Below are 25,772 nucleotides of genomic sequence, written 5' to 3'. Positions count from 1 at the left end.
CATGATTGGTATTGTAATTGAAATTGAACTTATAATTGATTGTCTATTTCTGAATCCTGCACTCTGGCTAGTTACAGACTGTCACCTCTGACTTTTCAGGGAGGGAGCTATGTAGCTTGAATTAAAAGAACTGTTTAAGAGATCTCCATGACTTGGTCTGGTTACTTGAAGGGTAAAGCTGTGATCAATTAAAATGCTGACATCAAAGCCCTCAACAACTCCCCCCTCATTTCTGATTCCTTCTCCCACCGTCCCCACCACCACAACTGTACCTCGGACATTCCGAGCCAGCCACTTTTGCGGTTCACCAACTACTCCCCTTCCCCACTGCCCTCACACTCCCCCAAACCCATACTCCATACCAACAACAGTGAGCTAACTGTAGATCGATGATTGGTGACCACAGCTCCACTGGCACGAAACATTTCAGACCAGACTTGGTTTGATCGTCTGCCTTGTTAGACAGGTGGCCAGGATTGGGTCTTCAGTTTCTAAACCAGCACAAGCCAATTTCCCCCAGAGTTAGATTCGGGCTTTACTGTGGAATTATACCGCAGTGCAAAGAATATATTAGCCTTTGAGATTCAGCAGTCCAATTTTTTTGGCACAACATTTTACAGTGCAGAAACAGGCCATTCAGCCCAACAGGCCAATACTAGCATAGATGCACACAAGGCTCCTCCCACCTGCCTTCATCTCACCCTATCAGCATATTCCTTTCTCCCCCATGGGCTATCTCACTTCCTCTTTAATGTTGGGAAGTAAGTTTGGACTCTTTAACTGCCAGTAACCAGAAGCATAGGTCTCCATCAATTCTAATTTGCTGAAATGCTTCCATTATACTCGAGCTTAGAAAAGGTACTAAATCACTTCTGCAGAGCAATGAGTCTCCTATTTATCACACCCAACACTGATAACTTTTCAATGGAAATAGACTAAAAGTTAACATATGCTAAATTAAATACTCTGTGTTCAGGCACTGTGGCGACAGATCAAAAACACACTGTACACAGAGGTAAGAACATTAATGTGTTGAAGAGGCCAGGAAGATTACATGATATATGTTCTTAAAGTCTGCATTTAACAGTATTGCAAGTATATAATTAGATAGAAATTAGCACTCGCTGGGAGAGATGGAATGCACTGAATTCCACATATAAAGCTGAATTCCTGTGTTTGGTTTGGGCCCTTTACTATTTAGGATTTCCCAAATTTCATACATGAGATCAACGTCCTATGTGATTCCCCATTTTACTGATTTTGATTTGATTTGATTTGATTTATTATTGTCACATGTATTAGCATTCAGTGAAAAGTATCGTTTCTTGCACGCTCTACAGCCAAAGCATACCGTTCATAGAGAAGGAAAGAAGAGAGTGCAGAATGTAGTGTTACAGTCATAGCTAGGGTGCAGAGAAAGATCAACCTAATGTGAGGTAGGTCCATTCAAATGTCTGATAGCAGCAGGGAAGAAGCTGTTCTTGAGTCAGATGGTATGTGACCTCAGACTTTTGTATCCTTTTCCCGACAGAAGAAGGTAGAAGAGAGAATGTCCGGGGTGTGTGGGGTCCTTAATTATGCTGGCTGCTTTGCCGAGGCAGCGGGAAGTGTAGACAGAGTGGATAGATGGGAGGCTGGTTTGTGTGATGGATTGGGCTACATTCACGACCTTTTGTAGTTCCTTGCAGTCCTGGGCAGAGCAAGAGTCATTCCAAGCTGTGATACAACCAGAAAGAATGTTTTCTATGCTGCATCTGTAAAAGTTGGTGAGAGTTGTAGCTGACATGCCAAATTTTCTTAGTCTTCTGAGAAAGTAGAGGCATTGGTGGGCTTTCTTAACTATAGTGTCGGCAAGGGGAGACCAGGACAAGTTATTGGTGATCTGGACACAAGCTCCACTTTCTATTACTGTCCATGTAAAACACTCAGTAATATACCGAGGACAATCAACAGGAAATCTTAGCCTGTCAATTGCTTTTAAGCAATAGGATTTATTCTTACATCTGAACAGGTCTTTCTCCAGTGCTTGATAAATAAGAAAATATCACCTATGATTTCCACATGCTCCTAAAATTGATATGGATAGGAGGGAGGAAGTTAATGTAAACAGCACTAATTTCTCCTCTCACCATCTTCCATAAACTGTGATGATACTGTGCATTTAAGAAATGCATTTTGTTCATGTTTCTCTGCAGGATGTTTTGTCGGCACCGTGTTGTCTGTAGCCGATGTCTTTTATTGTTACTGAAGCAGTAAAATTGATATCATGTTGATTTTAATCTGAACATTCTAGTAAAAGCTTCCTAGTGGGTCACTTGAATCATACCTGGAGTGAAACACCTTTGACCAAAATCAAATGTAAAACTTAGAGTCTAGGCTAACTTCACAAAACACTTTTGAGTCTTTGTCCTGGGTCTTAACAAAACAGAAAGGTGTTTTGATTTTTTTCCTCTTTATAAGTGGTGGCATATTCCTCAACCCCTCAACTTTGGTACAATTCAATTTTCTATTGATAAGAGCAAAGTTGAGATAGGCTGAGCTCATCGGGTTAGTTTAGTTGCACACACCCAAAATGTGGGAGGGGGAGATCAGAATGTTGCCTCTACGTTCAGACAGTTAAGAGAGGGATAGGGAAAAGATTTACAGTGCAGAGATCAATGAAAAAATGAATACTTTTCACATGGGTTCCAGAATCCAGAATCAAAGTCCAATGAGATATTCCTTCACAGAGGTTGGTGGGTTGAAAACTGATGCAGGATATTCACTTTTCCGGTGGTGTTGATTTCACATGATGAGATAGGCATGCAGAGGTGAATTCATCTCGTAGGTGACAGTATAGAATTTGCCCCATGTTTCTGCACTGTATTTGACAAAGCATGGGACTCCAACATCCAAATCTTTGAGATTGTTAAATGTCACAACCATTAAGAATTGAAAGGAATGTTGCAGGGTCCTTTGTCTCAGCAGACAAGCAGACTCCTGTCGGCCAGCCTGAGTTACAAAATGCAGATAGCCTTTGTATAGTTCTCTTTGAATTTGGCCTGTGCAGCTCACAGGGCTCATTAGTAGTTTCCCAGATATAACAATTTGCACGTTTCCCCGATAATGCCAGGCATCTCCTTTTGTTCAGGGTTCACAGGTAGACGTAGAGCGAGATTTTCTATTCCCTCCTTGCGGCGTGTTTTCTGGCAATGGAGGCTGATCACCATTGGCTCTCGCCCGGATTTTCTGGTCACGCCAAACTCCACAGCGTTTTGTGTAGCGCGGCCATCCCGCCATCAGGAAGCCCGCTGTGGGGGCGGGAGGGGGGGGGGGGGTGCGGGGAAGGAGGCGGTCACCTTTAGTGGGAGCGGAAGATCCCGCTGGTGGGAAGGGCTGGCAAATCCAACCCATAGAGTCAGTCATTTTAAGGACCTTAGTTCTGTTTTTAAACTTTTAGAAATAGCCATGAGGATATCTATATACATTGTATAAAACATATACAGGGCATAATCCCTCACAAAATATTAACCAAATGATCAACAAATGATTACGTATGAAAGAAAATCTGTATGTGAGGATTTCATACCTGTAATTCCTGCATTTCCGTCGTATTTTTCACAACCCGAGGCCATCCTAAAATGGTTGCGTCATTGTTGCAATATAGGAAACAAGTCACCCATCTTTTGCACATAAAGCTCCCATAATGAGATGTGAGAGTGCTACTGTTAGAATGTAACCAATGGGAACATTGGATCTGTTGTAGTGTGACCAATGGTAACACGTTTACTGGGTCAGCTGACTCAGTAAACTATGTAACCAATGACAGAATGATGTGATGATCAGCTGACTCAGTATAAATAAGAACCTGTTGGGAATTGTTGGGGGAGCTTGGAATGGCCCAGGGTGAGGCCTCAAGTGTTGGAGTAATGAAGTTTCCTTATTAAACCTTTTTCTTTGATTTATGTGTTGGAGTAAATTTTGTTTCATTTTATGGCCTATAACTGAAGAGTACCTTCTTCGGGGTGGACAGATACTACTAGCTGACAAATGTATCTACACAACAGGAATTTTTTATTAATTCATGGGATGTCGACTTCGCTGACATTTTCAGCATTTATTGCCCATCTCTATTAGTGCCCAGTGTTAAAAATTGAGGCGAAACTCTCTCCAACATTTATCACTTCAGGTTATTTACTCAGAGGTTCAGTCATTGAGTATGTTCAAAGCGGAGGTCGAGAGATTTCTTGATACCAGTGAAATCAAGGGATTGGTGATAAGTTTCTTTATTAGTGTCACAAGTATGCTTACATTAACAGTGCAATGAAGCTACTGTGAAAATCCCCTAGTCGCCACACTCCGGCGCCTGTTCGGGTACACCAAGGGGGAATTTACCATGGCCAATGCACCTAACCAGCATGTATTCCGGACCGTGGGAGGAAACCGGATCACCCGGAGGAAACCCACGCAGACACGGGGAGAACGTGCAAACTCCACATAGACAGTGACCCAAGCCAGGAACCGAACCCGGGTCCCGAGCACTGTGAGGCAGCAATGCTGACTACTGTGCCACTTGTGGCAGGGTGGCGATCAGATGGAAGATCAACTGTGATGTGGTTGCATCGTGGAACAATGGTGGGCTGAATGGTCTGCTCCTGCTTCGATGTTCCTTATTGTTGCAACTGATTCGCCTGTTCTGAGGAATGGGGGGAACCACAGGAGCCAAGCCTTCGGCCTTTGCTGACACAAAGCAGAGTAAATCAAAAACTGAAACTGCGATGCAGAAGGAGTGTTAATATCGCAGCTTGCTGTCACACTTACGGAGGTGAGAAAATGATTGAAGTTTCCAGTTCAGTGCCCAGGGTGTGATTTTCTTCATGTCACGTTATAATTGCGGGATCTGAATTCGGCAGCTCGCTGGCTGTCCTCATGGGTTTGCTGAGAAACGGCAGGAGAATAATTCCACTGCTTTTGATGGAAGTCTGTTCCGAGGCAATAACTAGATTGTTTCCCTAATAGTAGTGCACTGATTCTTAACTTCCACTATCTCCTATCAGTTGGCTTGGCTGCAGAATGCTACATATTCTGGTTGAATTTTTCGAATCCATCGACATAATTAATCAGCATTGTACTTGAATATTGCTAATTGAACGCTGGGGAGCATTCGAGTAAGCACATGTGATTATGTTAAAGAAATTCAAGGTTCCCTCCTGATATTGGTTAATGGGGTTTAAATTCATCTTTGGTGATAGTGATTCACAGCTTATTTTACACCCTGGTCATTTTAAAACATTTTCTAAATGGAGATCGATTGTATGATGCTCCATTTTACAGTTCTGCCTAAAATTAACTTCATCTACATACATTCATCTGTATACAGTAGGCGGCACGGTGGCACACTGGTTAGCACTGCTGCCTCACGGCGCCAGAGACCCACGTTCGATTCCCGGCTTGGGTCACTGTCTGTGTGGAGTTTACACATTCTCCTCCGTGGCTGCGTGGGTTTCCTCCGGGTGCTCCGGTTTCCTCCCACAGTCCAAAGGTGTGCGGGTTAGGTGGATTGGCCAAAATAAGTTGGCCCTTAGTGTGTCAGGGGGACTAGCTAAGGTAAATGCATGGGGTTATGGAGATGGGGACTGGGTGGGATTGTGGTCAGTGCAGACTCGATGGGCCAAATGGCCTCCTTCTGCACTGTAGGATTCTATGATCTTCAGTGAATGTTTCAGAATACGAACATACAAAAATGGCAGGCAGGAAAACACCAGCTGGTCACTGCTCCCACCAACCCCCCCAGCCCCCCCCAACCCCCCCCCCCCCCCACCCCTCCCCCCCCCTACCCCCCACCCCCCGCCGCTGCAAAAAAGAAAGGTTTGGGTGTATACAGCTCAATCTCAGGATGTGCCAAAGCACTTTACAGCCAATGAAATACAGTGACTGTTTTAACATTGGGGGTGTAGCACAGAACTGGCGTCTCAACCTTGACTTAAGTCCTTGAGACTATGGAGTGGGATTTGAATCCGCAACCTTCTGACTCAGAGGCAAGAGTGACGCGCACCCCCCCCCCCCCCCCCCCACCCCCCCCCACCCCCCACCCTCCAACCACCTGATGGGAAACACCAAGAACATGCTGGGCTATCAAGGCTGTCTGATACAAACTCAATGATTGGAGCATCCTGACTTAGATACTTTCATCCACACCCTTTCAGGCATGTAGTCTCTGGTGGACCAGGTAAACCCTAAAGCCAATGAGAGAAAACAAACTCTGGAGAATTCCCCCCTGATCCCCTCTGTTGTAAAATGCCATTAAGGAATATTAACATGACATCACTCAAAGGGGAATGTGTCATCTAATCCAGTCTTAGTTTCACTTCTGCTTTGAGCAGAACACACACGCCGGACCAGAAATTCCCACCATCAGCCGATGGCGTGCCACCTCCTGTCACCTCCTGCCACCTCCTGCCACCTCCTGCCACCTCCTGCCACCTCCTGCCACCTCCTGCCACCTCCTGCCACATGGCAGGGAGGCCAGAGAATCCCATCCAGTGTCATGGACAGAATGTATGCGCTCTCTTAATGCCCATAATCAGTATGTTTTGCCTTGCAGGAAGTGTGCCGACTCTTACCCTTGGAGGGTGCATTCCAATTAAGGAATTCAGCAGCAAGCTTTCATAAAATAAAAAAGGTAAATTAATGTAATGTCACACACACACACAAACGCACACACACACGGCACACACTCATACACACACGCACTCACACACTCATACACACACGCACTCACACACTCATACACACACGCACTCACACACTCATACACAGTCACACACACACACACACACACACAAACGCACACACACACACGGCACACACTCATACACAGTCACACACACACACACACATACACAAACGCACACACACACGGCACACACTCATACACACACGCACTCACACACTCATACACAGTCACACACACACACACATACACAAACACACACACACACACATGCAGCGCTGTTCATGGACTGCCAAGGTGCTAATGTATTTTGCAGCCTTGTGGAGACTGTGGACCATGCATATGTAAGTTGTCCCCGGCTGCACCCCATTTTTAGTTTTCTGAAAAATTAATTACTTTCTTTTTGGTTTTTCTTCAGCTGCGTGCTCCTGATTTTCGGGCAACTGGTGCGGAAGGGGGAAAGGAGGGAAGAGATCCTCCTTGTGGGCCTGTTCCTGGACTTGCGCAAGCTGGTCATTAATAGGTCCAGGCAGCGGGAAGTCAAAGGATTCCACAATCCTGACTGTCTGCTCTTCTGCCCTGGCTATATTTGCTGTCAGGTGTCTCTGTAAAGAGGTATTCACCTGCGTGACCGAGGCTTTCCGTGCCCAATAGGAACTTGAATGTTTTAGCAACCCCTTTAATCACATTTTGTTTTGATGTTTTAAGTTTCCTTTGAGATTCTGTGCATTTTGGTACAGTATCCCTTTAAAGGGCTGGGTTTTAATTTATCCCTCAATTTGTTGATTTAGTTCATTTGGTTACCCGAAAGAGACAGCTCTGATATTTTCCAGCTTTATACCTGTGCACAGATTTTCTAGTGTGCCTAGTCTTCATAAATAAATTCACAACATGTTTCCTCAATCCATTATGAACAATTGGAGCCTTGTGACTTGTACAGCAAATAAGCACAAGGTATTATCATATCATTATATGCTGCAGCACCGGGCAGCCAAAAGCAGGCATGAATTTCAATGAACACTTTGTTCATTTTCCATTAATGTACTCACCTTCTGTAGGATGCGATCTCGGCCTCAGTCTAGAACTAATGGGTTGAATCAAGCAACAATTGTATTACCACATCAACTGAAAAGTCAAGGATGTAATATCACAATGACCGTAAGTTGTGACTGAGTCAAATCTGCCTATAACTTCACCAGCCAGCCAAAAACATATTTAACTGTTTAAAGAGGACTTGTTTTAAAAGAAAAAATACAAAGAAAAACACTTGCCAAAAATGGCTGCCACAAGTCACCTGATGTCGGGGATTGTAAATCAATCTTCTCTGGAAAGTTACTATATGGATTGCACTGCTGACATGTTGGTAATGGAATTCCACACCTGAGGGTGTCAAAGTCTATTACAAACAGGGACTGTTAAAAAGAAGGCATTAAAAATAGATAGTGCTAGATTTTTAATTAACTGTAATGCTGTCAAGACAATGGGAACTGTGAAGCAGCCAGAGACCCAACAAACTGTTTCAAACCTCTGGAGGATGAAATAACCTCATTTCCTGTTTGGTTTCTGCTATCTTGAAATGCGTCATAACTTTCTGAGATACAGCATAAAAAATGTGGTTACTTGTTTTGTCAACAATGTCTTCAAGACATGATAATCAAATTCCTTCTTGAATATACAGACACCAGCGAACTTCAAATGGATGCAACATGCAACAATCTATGCTTCAAGGACAAGCCAAAGACTTAATCATATATTCTTTCGATCTTTATTTGGACTCTAACTTTTCTTATTTCTGGTACCTACGTGTCTGTGTTGCCACGTCTTTTCTGAATTTTTCTCGGGTTTAGCAATTAATAAGTTTACTTTTTCTTTGACTCAGCAAGAGCTGATTTGATTTGCTCTTTATCAAAAAAATGAATGCATTTGGATTGGAAAAGGCATTAACGGGGAAAATAAACTTGAAAAACTTTTGTTGCCAGCAACCAAGGGGACTGAATAGAGGGGAGTCATGTTCTCTCCTACTCACCTGGTTGTAACAGTAAACCTGTGAAGGTTGTTATAACTGTGAGATAGAACACCTGTCAGTTTAAAGTATTTTGTCTCAGCTTCAAGTCATTTAGGGTTAGGTATCGTACATATTATATAAAGATTTCTATGGCATGTTTCGATAATGTGCTTCAACTCATATCTCACAAGGAGACACCCGATTTCGTGACTCCCTTTCGAGCCCCAGTTGATCTAAGTGAAAATGTGCATTTCGTGGTAATTATTGCACACCTTTGGACTGTGGGAGGAAACTGGAGCACCCGAAGAAAACCCACACAGACATGGGGAAGAATGTGCAGACTCCCCACAGACAGTGACCCAAAGCCAGATTGAACTCGGGTCTTTAGCACTGTGAGGCAGCAGTGCTAACCACTGTGCCACCTCACTTGCAGTTGTTTGGGTCTTTAGAAGTTATGGCATAATTTCCATTTAATGATGCCTAACGACCTGCAAAATTTAGCATTCCTGGAGTGATGCTTTCAGATTCAAGCGATGTACTGGGCATCCCTGGAGGTTTGTAATCCATTCCACTGTTTCGAAGTAACAAGTCATCCACGTTTAAAATGTGCTAAGATGATGACATATGAATAATCCAGAGCAATGCCAAGCTGTGGATCCACACCCACCATGAACTAAGTTGAGAGTGCCTGAATGTGAGAAGGACGCAGTCTGGAATGAGAAACCTGGCAGTGTTTGCTGGATTCAAGTCCAGAGCTCAAAGGAGAGTTCACTAACTGGCCATGTCTCTGATACTTGATGTGGTCCTGATTCATACAGCACAGGATGACACTACACGACTGTAATAAATTGAAGGTGACTTGATGTGGCTCAAAGTAATAAAGGGTTTATTGCCAATGATGGAACTAACTATGTGTCTATTCTCCTCTCCCCCCGTGGCTCCAACTGAGACTCCTCCCCGACCCGGGACTCACCCCTCAGCCCCTGATTGGCTCGGCTTCCCACCTCGACACTTCAAAGGGTCCAGCCCAATCATGTGGCACTCGGTGATCGCCCTCTTAAAGGGGCCACGCCACCACGCTGACTCATGGTGTGTGCCTGCTCTGTGAAAGAGCTATTCATGGTGACATATCTTGAATAATGTTAAGCCAAGGCCCCTTCTGCCTTCTCAGGTGAACATAAAACACGTCTTGGCACTGCTTTGAAGAAATGAAGTTCTCTCTGGTGTTCTGGGCAATATTTACCTTTCAACAATAGAAACCTGCTGAAATGCAGGCAGAGAAAATGGCTAATTGCAAGGTTCTATCAGAAGAAATGCTCCACATTTCAAAGGTCATTCACCAGCATCTGGTTGTCAACCTGATGCATAGAATCATAGGATCCCTGCAGTGCAAAAGGAGGCCATTTGGCCCATCGACTCTGCACTGACCACAATCCCACCCAGGTCCTATCCCATACCCCATGCACTTAGCCTAGCTAGTCCCCCTGACACTAAGGGGCAATTTATTACAGCCCATGCTGGGGTGACATGGTGGCACAGTGGTTAGCACTGCTGCCTCACAGCGTCATGGACCCAGGTTCAATTCAGGCCTTGAGTCACCGTCTGTGTGGAGTTTGCATGTTCTCCCCATGTCTGCGTGGGTTTCCTCCGGCTGCTCTGGTTCTCTCCCACAATCCAAAGATGTGCGGGTTAGGTTGATTGGCCATGCTAATGACCATGTTCAGCTCCTAATTACAGCTGCTGTCAGGGGGATTAACAAGGTAAATGTGTGGGTTTACGGGAATAGGGCCTGGGTGGGATTGTGGTCGGTGCAGACTCGATGGGCCAAATGGCCCTCTTCTGCACTGTAGGGATTCTATGATTCAATCCACCTAACCCGCACATCTTTGGACTAATGGATTCCCATCTTTTAAAGCAGGAGCCTTAGCGAAGGTAGCTATCGTTTATCTTGCTGTATTTGTTTTCATTGCACTAATTATTGGCTTTTCACAATTGTAATCCTGGATTTTACAGCAGCTGTAATTAGGAGCTGAACATGGTTCAGTGTTCACCATGTAAAACACATTAATTGTGTTTTATGTTGGTGGAGAGGTAATCCATTTGTCATGCTTAAATTGTGTTTGGAGCACGCAAATCATTTAAACGGCAGCTACCAGAATAATATGTCATCATCTTAGCACATTTTAAACGTGGATGACTTGTTACTTCGAAACAGTGGAATGGATTACAAACCTCCAGGGATGCCAAGTACATCGCTTGAATCTGAAATCATCACTCCAGGAATGCTAAACTTTGCAGGTCTTTAGGCCTCACTAAATGGAAATTATGCCATAACCTTTAAAGACCCAAGCAACTGTAAGTGGGTGGCACGGTGGCACAGTGGTTGTCACTGCTGCCTCACAGCGCCAGAGACCTGGGTTCAATTCCAGCCTCGGGTGACTGTCTGTGTGGAGTTTGCATGTTCTCCCCGTGTCTGTGTGGGTTTCCTCCGGGTGCTCCAGTTTCCTCTCGCAGTCCAAAGATGTGCGGGTTCGGTGGATTGGCCATGCTCAATTGTCCCTTCGTGTCAGGGGAACTAGCAGGGTAAATATATGGAATTACAGGGATAGGGCCTGGGTGGGATTGTTGTCAGTGCAGGCTTGATGGGCTGAATGGCCTCTTTCTGCACTGTAGGGATTCTATGATTCTATTCTATGAAAGGAAATGCCAAGTGAGGTGGTTGAGGCAGCTACATTAGCCAAATTTAAGACTTATCTTGATAGGCATATGAACGAACAGGGAGTAGAGGGATATAAGCAGTTGGTTTACATAGGTAAACGGGATCGGTGCAGGCTTGGAAAGCCAAAGGTCCTATTCCAATACTGTATTGTTCTTTGTTCTTTGAAATCTGACGTCCTTACCCGGTCTGGCCTACATGTGACTCCAGAGCCACAGCAATGTGGTTGACTCTCAACTGCCCTCAGGCAACTAGGGATGGGCAATAAATGCTGGCCAGCCAGCGACGCCCATGTCCCACGAGTGAATTAAAAAATGTCCCTTTATCTTTAGGTGTTCCTCAGTTACTTGAAAGTCAATCACAGAATCGCGCAGCTCATAAAGGGGGGGATTTTCCGGCCGTACTTGCCCAAAATTGGAAAATCCTGCCTGGGGTCAGCGGACCTTTGCATGGTCCATCCCCTGCCCGCTACGATTCCCGTGATGGGCGGGACAGGGAAATTCTGGTCAAAGAGTCCATTCAATCCATCGTACCTGTGCTGGCTCGTGGACTCCAAGCAGTCCCACTCCCCCAATTGCTCCCCAATTATTTTTCCTTTTCAAGCATGTATCTAATTCCATTTTGATGAAACTTACCACTCCATCAGCTTGCAGCATCCTTTCAGGTAGTGCTCTTCAGATCGTAACAACTCGCTGCATCAAAAATACATTTCTCCTCCTCTCTGCTCTGCTCTGCCAGTAATGATTTGTAATAAAGTACAAAGACAAGTTAGTAGCTTGAATGTTTGGATAGAGCCACAGTAATGTCATTTCTCTCCATCACAAGGGCACTCAACGATTAGAATGATAATTAGACGTAAATCAACAAGTCTCTTCGACTCCTTTGATCTCAATGCCAACTTTTCCATTACAGACTTTATTTCCCACAGAAGAAGATAATCAACAACACATCAGTTTCCTCAGCTGAATATCCCTAACAATGAGACACTCATTGAGTGGACAGGCTTTGGGGAGTCAAGAGGTGAGATGCCCGCCACAGGATTGCCAGCCTCAGGCCTGCCCTTGTTTTTATATGGCTGGTCCAGTCCAGTTTCTGGTCAGGGTGTCAATCCGGTGATATTATTGAATGTCAAGGGGTGACATGTGGATTTTGCCAGCTAGCTCAATTCTGAGCAATAGAAACACCAAACATGGCAACACTTCCTAGCTTCTGTTGCTTGGGCTTGATCTTCTCCCATCTGCTTCAGCTGCAGTAACACCTTTCTCATTTATATTAATCTCATAATGAATCATTGACAATAATTACTCACAGGAATATAGAGTGCAAAATTTAAAATTGTATACACAACGCCCATTCCCCTTCACATGTAAGCCCAGTGAGCCACAGCCCATTGTCCTGGAAAATTTACATTTTTATTAAATGGCACATTCTAAAACATTTTTAAAAATTCCCCAATTGATAGATGTCTAACAGAAAGCCGGGGTGGCACAGTGGTTAGCACTGCTGTCTCACAGCACCAGGGATGCAGGTTCGATTCCTGGCTTGGGTCACTGTCTGTGTGGAGTTTGCACATTCTCCCCGTGTCTGCGTGGGTTTCCTCCGGGTGCTCCGGTTTCCTCCCACACTCCAAAGATGTGCGGGTTAGGTGGATTGGCCATGCTAAATTGCCCCTAAGTGTCAGGGGACTAGCGAGGGTAAATGCATGGAGTTATGGTGATAGGGCCTGGGTGGGATTGTGGTCGGTGCAGACTCAATGGGCCAAATGGCCTCCTTCTGCACTATAGAATTCTATGAATCTATGATCTCCAGCTCCCCCACCTCCACAGTCCTGACATCGCTCACCCGGATCTCCTTAGCTCAATCTTTTTGCTCAACAATCAACAAATAAAAACTCTTTACTACCCAGTTGCATAATTCTAAAGTGTCAAACAGTCTTTTTTTCTCATCATCGAGACAAAGTGGTAAGCTATGAGTGAAATTATCCAAAGAAAATGAAATTAAAATATCTCAATGCTTCTGTTATTTTTCTCCTGGGAGTGTCTGAGAGATTCATCTTGAATTTCTGTAGACTTGACAGTCTTGGAGGATTGGCAACCCTACATCTCCCTCAGCCCTCTCTTTCAGTGTCTGTCTACTCTCTCTCCTATTCCCAATTCCTTCCCTTGGTGAGTCATTTGCATTGTTGCCAGCACTGTGGGAGATGTTAGAAATGGTGAGACAGATTGCTAACCTCATTTGGCTTCACTGTGAATTAAATGAAAATATGTTACCAATTTGGATCAGAGTGGAGCAGCTACATTTCGAATCCATGACACATAACAGGTTTGATCAGCTTCCCTGTTACTTTGAACCCCCTACCCTCTCCAATTTTCCTCACTCCCTCTGGTTTCTTTTCTCACCATCAACTCCCAACAAAAGCAAGAATCAGAGTGATGCGCGATTAATTCACTCGGGAGGCTGGATCGTACCCGGGAAATAAAGGCTTTTATTAGCAACAAGAATAGAGCATACTGCTTAACAATACAATCCCAGACTAAAGGGTCACTAGGAAGTGCAGTGACCTTTATACTCCTATAGGAAGGTGGAGCCAACCGGAGTGTACCACAGAACAATACCAACAGGTGGAACACCCCAACCCTAACCCCAACAGTAACAAGAGTAACATATGTACAGGTACCCATAGTGATAACCATCTATGGTTCAGTACCCATAGTGGTAACCATCTATGGTTCACCACACAGAGTACCTTAGAATCCCTGTTGTACAAAAGGAGGCTATTCGGCCCATCAAGTCTGCACTGACTCTCCAAAAGAGCATCTTACTCAGGCTCACCCTGTCCTATCCCCGTAACCCTGTGCATTCACCAAGGCTAATTGAACTAACCGACACATCTTTGGACACAGGGACAATTTTTCATGGCCAATCAACCTAATCTGCACATCTTTGGAGTGTGGGAGGAAACCCATGCAGAAACAGGGAGAACATGCAAGCTCCACCCAACACCCGAGGCCAGAATTGAACCTGGGTCCTTGGCGCTGTGAGGGAGCAGTGCTAACCACTGTGCCACTTTCCTTTCAGACTCTAAATAATTCTACAAAAGGTTAGGAAACATGCCCATATAGTTCTTTAAGCTTTAGACTCTGTCTTTGGTTGCCCTTGCTCCTGATACAGGCAGGGCTGAGAGGATGAGATCTCTGCTCCTTCCCCCTAAACATAGCAACATAGAAACTAGAAGCAGGAGTAGGCCATTCGGCCCTTCAAGCCTACTTTACCATTCATTTTGATCATGGCTGATCATCGAACTCAATATCCTGATCTCCCCTTCCCCCCATATCCCTTGATTCCTTTAGCCCCAAGAGCAACATCTAATTTCTTCTTGAAATCAGGCAACGATCTTAAAATTATGGGAATCCCAAGGGTAAGTTCCCATATTTCGATCGCACTTAACAACAACTTGCATTTATACAACAGTAAAACATCCTGAGGTGCTTCACAGTGGCACTGTCCAGACAAAGGGGACATGAGGACAGGATAGCCAAAATCTTGGTCAAAGCAGTAGATCTTAAAGGAGGAAAGAGAGAGAGAGAGAGAGACTGAGAGGTGGAGAGGTTGAGGAGGGAGCTCCAGATCTTATGGGCACAGACATCTGAAGACAGGGCCACCATTGGTTGAGGGAAGGAAAAGAGGAACCTGCATAAGGCCAGAACTAGAGGAATGGAGTGATCTTGGAAGCTTTAAGCTGCTTTACAGGTCTGCATCAATATTACTCATGTCCACCTCCAAGTTAAAGATTAATTCTGTGGAACAAAGGGACTTTGGCGTGTTTGTCCATCGATCTCTGAAGGCTGAAGGGGTAGGGTGGTAAGAAAGGCATATGGGACACTTGCCTTTATCAATCGAGGCGTAGATTACAAAAGCAGGGAAGTCATGTTGGAGTTGTATCGAACTTTGGTGAGGCCACAGCTGGAGTACTGCATGCAGTTCTGGTCGCCACATTATTGGAAGGATGTGATTGCACTGGAGGTGATTTACCAGGATGCTGCCTGAGATGGAACATTTAAGTTATGAAAAGAAGTTGGATAGGCTTGGGTTGTTTTCATTGGAGCAGAGAAGGCTGAGGGGCGACCTGATCGAAGTGTACAAGATTATGAGAGACATGGACAGAGTGGATAGCAGCTATTTCCCTTAGTTGAAGGGTCAGTCATGAGGGGACATAGGTTCAAGGTGGGGGCAGGAAGTTTAGGGGGGTTGTGAGGAAAAGCTTTTTTACCCAGGGAGTTGTGACAACCTGGAATGTGCTGCCTGGGAGGGTGATGGAGGCGTGTTGCTTCTCATCCTTTATAAAGTACCTGGATGAGCACTTGGCTCACCATAACATTCAAGGCTACGGGCCCTGTACGGGCAGATGGGATTAGGTGGGATTTCAGGTGTTTCTTGCGTGGGTTCAGACTTGAGGGCCCGAAGGGCCTCCTCTGCACTGTACGACTATGATTCTTTGAGAATCCTGCATAATGTCTAGTTACATTTAGTTTTAGAATAAGAATCAAAAAGGTAAAGTCACCATGAATCCAGGTGACCATAGGCTGTGACTGGTGGCAATTTAACTTGAGGGTCACTATACCTCAGGTGAGGGGCAAGATTGAGAAAGTGGAGCCTGCATGAATGACCTCAGCTGCTACAGGAATTGAACCTGCACTGTTAGTATTGCTCTGTATCACTAACCAGCTGTCCAGCCAACTGAGATAAACCAAAGCATGCTTTGTATAACGAGCAGGAGTTGACAGTATTTTGATGTGCATGAAGTGTATTATTGAAGAGCTTGTAGCTGGTTACTTAATTTAAGCTTTCTCAAGTTGTGACACATCTGAGGCCAGTATCAAGCTTTCTAGTGTAGATAATTAAATTCCATCTACTCTGCCCCAACATTGAACCTTAAAGCTAAAGTTCAGATTACTCTGGCATGTACTGCTGTTAGAAGTTTTTGTATTAAACATTTATATGGTCTCTCTGACTGAGATTGCCAATTTAATGACATTCAGGGTGAAATATCCTTTTCCTATTTATAGCAGATTTATATCTACTAGAAGTGGACTGGAAATGTTTTACAAATATTCCACTTAGGGTCCTTACAGACACTGGGGAGACAAGAGTTTCAAATCCATTAGCACCAAGCTGGATTCAAAGCCAACCCTCAGAACTAATAGGGTAGTGTTCCTCTTGGCTTCATCTGCCTGGGTCTTTGTTTAACTGTTCTGTCCAATTTAATCATCCCTGATGTAACATGGACAGGCAAATAACGGCAACTTCTGATGTTTGTTGTCAAGATTAGCATCCTCTACATTGGAGTTCCATAAATCCTTCAGAAGCAAAGCAGGTGAGTTGAAATTCAGCTTAGGGTAGTATCGGAGAACAGGGCATGAACTAACAAACCATCAAATAAGACATTACCAGTTAACTCATTTGTTTGTTGATACAGAAGATTGGAAGTAAATTTGCATTCAAATGAATTTTAAATAGGTCCAGCCCCCAGATACTCACTCCTCGCCTGACTGTAACTGTTTAATGTAAATCTTTATTTGCTAAAGTTAGATATCATTTCACAGAATGATTTCCCAGTGCTCTGCAGCTGAAGATTAAAGTCTCTTATTTTCTTAGTGACTTTATTCGTTTATTGTTAATCAAGGATAGTTTAACGGCTGCGGAAAAGCACTTTGAGGGGGATATGCACACTGAGGTAATATGGGCTGCAGTTAGAAACAGGAAAGGAGCGGTCACGTTGTTAGGAGTTTACTATAGGCCCCCAAATAGTAATAGAGATGTGGAGGAAGAAATTGCTAAGCAGATTATGGATACGTGTGGGGGTCACAGGGTAGTTGTCATGGGGGACTTTAACTTTCCAAATATTGATTGGAACCTTTGTAGGTCAAATAGTTTGGATGGGGCACTTTTTGTGCAGTGTGTGCAGGAGGGTTTCCTGACACAATATGTGGATAGGCCGACAAGGGGTGAGGCCACATTGGATTTGGTACTGGGAAATGAACCGGGCCAAGTGTTAGATTTGGTTGTGGGAGAGAACTTTGGAGATAGTGACCACAATTCGGTGTCTTTTGTTATTGCAATGGAGAGGGATAGGGCCGGACGGCAGGGCAAGGCTTACAATTGGGGGAGAGGTAATTATGATGCGATTAGGCAAGAATTAGGGGGCATAAGATGGGAACAGAAACTGTCAGGGAAAGGCACTGATGAAAAGTGGAACTTTTTCAAGGAACAAATACTGGGTGTCCTTGATAGGTATGTCCCTGTCAGGCAGGGAGGAAATGGCCGAGTGAGGGAACCGTGGTTCACAAAAGAGGTGGAATGTCTTGTGAAAAGGAAGAGGGAAGCTTATGTAGGGATGAGGAAACAAGGTTCAGATGGCTCGATTGAGGGTTACAAGTTAGCAAGGAATGAGCTGAAAAAGGGGCTGAGGAGAGCTAGGAGGGGACATGAGAAGTCCTTGGCGGGTTGGATCAAGGAAAACCCCAAGGCTTTTTACTCTTATGTGAGGAATAAAAGAATGACCAGGGTGAGGTTAGGGCCGGTCAAGGACAATGGTGGGAACTTGTGTATGGAATCAGTAGAGATAGGCGAGGTGATGAATGAATACTTTTCTTCAGTGTTCACCAAGGAGAGGGGCCATGTTTTTCAGGAAGAGAAGGTGTTACAGGCTAATAGGCTGGAGGAAATAGATGTTCGGAGGGAGGATGTATTGGCAGTTTTGAATAAACTGAAGGTCGATAAGTCCCCTGGGCCTGATGAAATGTATCCTAGGATTCTTTGGGAGGCGAGGGATGAGATTGCAGAGCCTTTGGCTTTGATCTTTGGGTCCTCACTGTCCACGGGGATGGTGCCAGAGGACTGGAGAGTGGCAAATGTTGTTCCTCTGTTTAAGAAAGGGAATAGAAATGACCCTGGTAATTATAGACCGGTTAGTCTGACTTCGGTGGTTGGTAAATTGATGGAAAGGGTCCTTAGGGATGGGATTTACGACCATTTAGAAAGATGCGGATTAATCCGGGATAGTCAGCACGGATTTGTGAAGGGCAAATCGTGCCTCACAAATTTGATAGAATTTTTTGAGGAGGTAACTAGGTGTGTTGATGAAGGTAGGGCGGTTGATGTCATATACATGGATTTTAGTAAGGCGTTTGATAAGGTCCCCCATGGTCGGCTTATGATGAAAGTAAGGAGGTGTGGGATAGAGGGAAAGTTGGCCGATTGGATAGGTAACTGGCTATCTGATCGAAGACAGAGGGTGGTGGTGGATGGAAAATTTTCGGATTGGAGGCAGGTTGCTAGCGGAGTGCCGCAGGGATCGGTGCTTGGTCCTCTGCTCTTTGTGATTTTTATTAATGACTTAGAGGAGGGGGCTGAAGGGTGGATCAGTAAATTTGCTGATGACACCAAGATTGGTGGAGTAGTGGATGAGGTGGAGGGCTGTTGTAGGCTGCAAAGAGACATAGATAGGATGCAAAGCTGGGCTGAAAAATGGCAAATGGAGTTTGACCCTGATAAATGTGAGGTGATTCATTTTGGTAGGACAAATTTAAATGTGGATTACAGGGTCAAAGGTAGGGTTCTGAAGACTGTGGAGGAACAGAGAGATCTTGGGGTCCATATCCACAGATCTCTAAAGGTTGCCACTCAAGTGGATAGAGCTGTGAAGAAAGCATATAGTGTGTTAGCTTTTATTAACAGGGGGTTGGAGTTTAAGAGCCGTGGGGTTATGCTGCAACTGTACAGGACCTTCGTGAGACCGCATTTGGAATATTGCGTGCAGTTCTGGTCACCTCACTATAAGAAGGATGTGGAAGCGCTGGAAAGAGTGCAGAGGAGATTTACCAGGATGCTGCCTGGTTTGGAGTGTCGGTCTTATGAGGAAAGGTTGAGGGAGCTGGGGCTGTTCTCTCTGGAGCGGAGGAGATTGAGGGGAGACTTGATGGAGGTTTATAAAATGATGAAGGGGATAGATCAAGTGAACGTTCAAAGACTATTTCCTCGGGTGGATGGAGCTATTACAAGGGGGCATAACTATAGGGTTCATGGTGGGAGATATAGGAAGGATATCAGAGGTAGGTTCTTCACGCAGAGAGTGGTTGGGGTGTGGAATGGACTGCCTGCAGTGATAGTGGAGTCAGACACTTTAGGAACATTTAAGCGGTTATTGGATAGGCACATGGAGCACACCAGGATGGTAGGGAGTGGGATAGCTTGATCTTGGTTTCAGATGAAGGTCGGCACAACATCGTGGGCCGAAGGGCCTGTTCTGTGCTGTACTGTTCTATGTTCTATGAAAGTGGATGAAAATATGATGGTGATATTACTGAAACAATTTTCCATTGTGTTGGGGGACAGGGCAGAGGTACTTATCCACTCTTTTATGTTCTGACCTGACTGACTCCATTTTTAAATTCATATTTGTTTTTGTGCCAAGTTTGAAGAAGGGCGTATTTCTGTGGGATGTTGCTTTAGCTTGGAACAACAGAGATAGCTAGCTGTTAGGAATTATACTGCGTCATGTTTTAAGTCTTGTAATTGGTAAAAGTCACGCTAGTTCTTTTTGTTATATTCTAACTGTGTTCTTAAATAAACTTTGTTTGGTAAAAGCTTCCTAGTGGGTCACTTGAATCATGCCTGGAGTGAAACACCTTATGCTCAGCCTAATGCCAAAATCAAATGTAAAACTTAGGGTCTAGGCTAACTTCACAAAATACATTGGAGTTTCTGCCTGGGTCTTAACACCTTCAAGTAATGCCTTGAGATTTTTTTTTTCCTCATGTGAAATGTGCTACATAAATGCAAGCTGTTGTTGTGATGTCAACCCCATTCCACCCCATCATTGAGCAGTCAAATGGCACTCAATGTTTAGGCAATTACACAGAAGGAACATTTATTGTTGGAGGTGCCCTAAAATCGCCAGCTTTATCTTTAAGACATCAGCACATTTAGAGAAGTGGGCAACACTGACAAGGCAGTATTTATTGCCCATCGCTGGTTACTCCCTGAAGGTGTTAATAGTCAAGGACAGAATATGAGACAAGAGTCAAATATAGATTGTTTTCATATGAAATGAATATGGAGCCAGCTCTGTAACATTTGGGAATTTGTTCTGCAAGATTGACGTAATTGGAGTCCAGAAAAAAGGGGCATAAACTTAGAATTGGAGTTCAGGTGATTGGGATTGGAAAACGGGAATGGAAATTTGAAACTCTCTTCCCTCCAAAAAAAGTGTTGAGATTGGGAGTCAATTGAATATTTCAAAATTGAGACTGATAGATCTTTGTACTAAAGATGTATTAAGGAGGGAAGCTATAGTTGGAGTTAAGATACAGATTAACTATGTTCTAAAATTGGAAAGTGAAACAGGTTTAATGAATTGAATGATCCACTGCTATTCCTATGTTCTTTCTTAATGCCGATGTGATGACGAAGAATCTTTACCCTCCTGTTGCTAATAAGAATTAAGACATTGGGCGTGATTTTCCCACCCTGGTATGCTGGTCGAGTAGTGTAGCGAGGCGGGAAATGTAAGTGGAAGGCCAGAAATGGGAATCGTATCCGGTGCCTGGCCGGTCGTGATCGTCCCAGGCCACTTTTACTGACATAATCCGCACCAATCCCATTCCTTCCATCCCCCATTGGTATAGATCACCTGCCAGCCTCTGTATTACACAGAGTGCTCTAAAAAAAATTCCTGAAACTCAATTCACCCCAAAAATGGATGGGAAAACCTCCCATTTTCCCACCTGTTGGACACTTTGATTTTTTTGGGGAAAATTGTCCCGTTTGACTGGGTCTAGATGTATCGGCTGGAATTCCCTGCCATTCGCACCCTGCCTGCTGCTGCAAGTGAGGATGGAGCATTTGACGCTCAGCGAAATCTCCGTTCACTGCAGCGGGACCAGAAAATCCTGCTGGTGTGAACAGTCGGAGAATCCCACCCATAATTTACGCTCTTCAGGGTGGCACGGTGGCACAGTGGTTAGCACTGCTGCCTCACAGCGCCAGGGACCCAGCTTCAATTCCCAGCTTGGGTCACTGTCTGTGTGGAGTTTGCGCATTCTCCCCGTGAGTTTCCTCCGGGTGCTCCGGTTTCCTCCCACACTCCAAAGATGTGCGGATTAGGTTGATTGGCCATGCTAAATTGACCCTAGTTTTGGAGAGATTAGCAGGAGTTATGTGGAGTTCCGGGGATAGGGTGGAATTGTTGTCGGTGCAGGTTCAATGGGCCGAATGGCCTCCTTCTGCACTGTAGGGATTCTATTCTATGATTCTATGAAATGACTTCTATGCAAGGCTTTCCAGCGTATTGTGCTTAGGCTGATTGTCTGAGAGAACTGTTTAGTTTAGTCCCAGCTTTCCCCTCCATAACTCTACACGTTATTCCTCCTGAAGTCAGTGAATAGAATAGTCAAATCTTCCAGCAGAGGAGATGTCTTTCTCCATTTTATAACTTGTCACAAGTATCAATTTCAGCTTTCGAGTTCTGAAAAATAATCTGCTACGTTCAGCAAAGCCCGCAAGTTCAGCTTCCCGGAATAAATAATTCACATTTCAGAACTGTCCATGTCACTTTAGGGGGTTGAGGTGCCAAATTCCCACATCACTCCAGTGACTCCATAAATCAAGGCCTCCGGGCAGTGAGACTGAAGGATTTACTTCTGAACAAGCAGCTGTCAGCTGCAGTGAGGTTTCATTTTGTTCCTTGGTTTTGAATATTCGACAGCAAGACTCAATTCCAACTTTGAACCAGACATGATAACCGGGAGTCCACTGACACTAATCAACCACACTCAACGGCTGGAAGGGTCTAAGCTGGCCTGTCTATTGGCCTGGAACATTTGCTGTCGGTCTTTGAATTGGACAGACTGCCTTCATCTAGAGATCAGATGTTACCTCCTGCTGTAATGTGTTCAGCCAAAAGCTGAACTGTTTTGGTACTTTGACAAAATGAAATGCTGTCCTATTTATCATTTGAAGCCTTCAACTCAGCTGATGGATCCTGCACTATAATAATTATCTTTCACCAGCAACAAGCTCAAGCCATTTAACCGGAGAAATGAACCACATCCATTAGGAAATGGGGTAGTGTCTCACAACTGGGAGAATTCCAGAGAGAGATGATGAGAGAGATGGCATGTTTACAAGTGGTGTCATGGTGAGTGACTATTACTCTCATCTGATCAATCAGTTTCTGTCAGGGAATCGTTCCTTAGCTGATCTGACATCTTGTGTAATAGCTCTCTGATGCTGAGATGCATTGATCAGGAAATGAATGGATTCCATTACAGACGCAGCCCTCAACATTGAGAGCGTTTTTGGCTTGATTCACAGACCCTGAGGAAGACATTAATCGCTGCTGTGACTGGAAAGCGGATTCAAACACCTCATCCTGATACCCAATCGGAAGTTGACTTCAGTTGCATTCAGCAAGAAAGCCGAGGAGCAAAACGACCGTGGGATGCATCTTGTCAGTTGGCGCCTCACTGAGTTTGGTAAGCTCCAACACAGCGGCAGTCTCCAGGTAGGTCGTGTAGGTGAGGGTGGTGGGGGATGATGTCAAAGGATTGGACCTGCACAGGAAATGGTCACATTGGGTGGGATTCTCCAGTCTCACCCATGGCAGCACCTGTTGTGAGTGAGAACGGAAAATTTGGTGTTCCGGCCAACTTCTGTTCACTTTCAGCGGCACTGAAAATCCCAGCCTTGAACGAGGACGGAAGATTTCGGCCTGTACTTGAGGAAGAGTCAGATTGACAGGACGGTGGCACAGTGGTTAGCACTGTTGCCTCACAGCGCCAGGGACCCGGGTTCAATTCTGGCCTTGGGTGACTGTTTGTGTGGAGTTTGCACGTTCTCCCTGCGCCTGCGTGGGTTTCCTCCCCCAGGCCAAAGATGTGCAGGTTTGGTGGATTGTCCATGCTAAATTGCCCCTTAATGTCCAAAGATATGTAGGTTAGGGGGATTAGTGGGGTAAATATGTGGAGTTACAAGCATAGGGTTTGGGTAAAATTCTTTGTTGGAGGGTTGGTGCAGACTCGATGGGCCAAATGGCCTGCTTCTGCTTTGTAAGGATTCTATGATTCAAATTTGCACAGCAAGATCCCACAAGCAGCACTGACCAAATAAATTGTTTTCAGCGATGGTGGTTGATGAGGGATAAATAGGAGAGAACTGCCCTATTTAACTGTATGAAAATGCCATTTGTATCAACCAGAGAGGGCAGATGGGGCATTAGCATAACAATTCATCTGAAAGGGAGCATCCCTGAGAGTGCAGCACTCCCTCAGCCCTGCAGCGTGAGTGCTAGCCCAGATTATGTTCTCAAGGATCAGTAGTAAGCTTTGAATCAACAATCTTTTAACCTCACGGCAATAGTGTGACCCACTGAGTCATGGCCAATATATTCAACAAGTATGTTGAAGTGCATTTCAATCTAGAAATTAATTTGTTGGTGTGTCTACCCTGACTTACTCAATGTACGTAAGAAATAGGAGCTAGAGTAAGCAACGTGGTCCTTTGTGCCTGCTTTCATCAAGATTGTGACTGAACGTTCGACCTCACTCTACCTCCCTGCACTGTCCCTGTATCCCTCTGTAATCATTCAGCCAAAGGCCAATTTCCTGTCACCAACAGCCTTTGTTGTGCACCGTAATACTTTAATCAGGCAATTGAGGTGGGCCTGTTAGAATATGAGCTCCCTGATTAAGGGCCAAATTGCTGGGCCAGTCAGGGAGCCTCCTGCTTTGTACTAACCCAGGCATGTCTGTTCCTCTGGGACTCCGAGTGTAGACTGCTAACTGTATGCTGTTGTCAGACTTGTAAATAAAGGGATTTTGGTGGAGGGACTTCTGCCTCTGAGGACTTTGTTACATGCACCAAAAGAAAATGTCGCTCCCGCGGCTTTCAGTCAGGTAGTCTTCACCTCGGAATCTACAGTACCGGTCTGGATGAAGTTATAGCCTTAAATACCCCCACTGGGCAAGCCTCACTCACTCAATAAGGCAGTTCATGCTCCACAAGGGGCGGCAGGGTGGCACAGTGGTTAGCAGTGCTGCCTCACAGCTCCAGGGACTCGGGCTCAATTCCTAGTTTGGGTCACTGTCTGTGTGGAGTCGGCACATTCTCCCCGTGTCTGCGTGGGTTTTCTCCGGGTGCTCCGGTTTCCTCCCACAGTCCGAAAGACGTGCTGGTTAGGTGGATTGGCCATGCCAAATTCTCCCTCAGTGTACCCGAACAGGGCGCCGAAGTGTGGCGACGAGGAGATTTTCACAGTAACTTCATTGCAGTGTTAATGTAAGCCTACTTGTGACACTAATAAGTAAACTTTAAAAACTTTATTGGTCCCCATGGACTTTGTAGTCATCAGAAAAGCCTCAATCCCCTTAGTACCAAAAATGGACTTGATCTCTGTCTTGAATATACTCAACAGTAACATCCACTGTTGGGCAGAGAATTCCAAAGATTACCTATCCTTGTGCGAAGAAATTTCTTTGAAATGGCTGACTCCTTGAAATTGAGACTGTGACCACGTATTTCAGATTCTCCAGTCAGGGAGAATTTTTTCAGCAAGATCCTGGACAATTTTATATGTGAAAGTCGCTGGAGTCCCAGATGACCAGAGGCTGCTCCCCACTTTGAGGGGGGAGAGCTGACTGGTGGTGATTTAACCTGAGGATCACCACAGCTCAGGCAAGGGGCATGGTTGAGAAGGCGGGGCATGGTTGAGAAGGCGGGGCCTTCATCGCTGACCTCAGCTGGCATGGGAATTGAACCCGTGCTGTTGGCATCACTCTGCATCACAAGCCAGCCATCCAGCCAACTCAGCTAAACCAACCCCAATTTTATATCCATCAATTAGGTCCGCTCTGATTCTCCAGTGACTATAGGTCTAGTCTATTCAGTCCATCTTCTTTGGGCTATCCCTTCATCCCAGGAACCAGTCCAGTGAACAATTGTTACCGTACTTCTTGTGGAAGGATTTATACAGTACTGCAGAAATGGCCACATCAGTGGCCTGTATATGTTAAGGCTTATTTACTCTTATACTCTAATCTCATTGCAACAAAAGCTAACGTGCCATTTGTATGAAGAGGAAACTTTCCCCTGTGGCTATCTGGACTGTATCTGACTTTTGAGTGCTTGCTACCAAGAGGATGAAATGAGAAAATATCCCATTGTCCAATGCCACACCTTGGTGAGACCGAAGACATTTGCAAAAGCTTACCTAACGATATACCTGCTGTTCTAGCAAAATTGGAGAAGGAATGGATTAGATGAGTTAATCAGAAACGACTGCG

This window comes from Mustelus asterias, chromosome 27 (assembly GCF_964213995.1).
Source record: "Mustelus asterias chromosome 27, sMusAst1.hap1.1, whole genome shotgun sequence".
Classification (NCBI taxonomy): Eukaryota; Metazoa; Chordata; class Chondrichthyes; order Carcharhiniformes; family Triakidae; genus Mustelus; species Mustelus asterias.
This window is presented reverse-complemented; position numbering follows the sequence as displayed.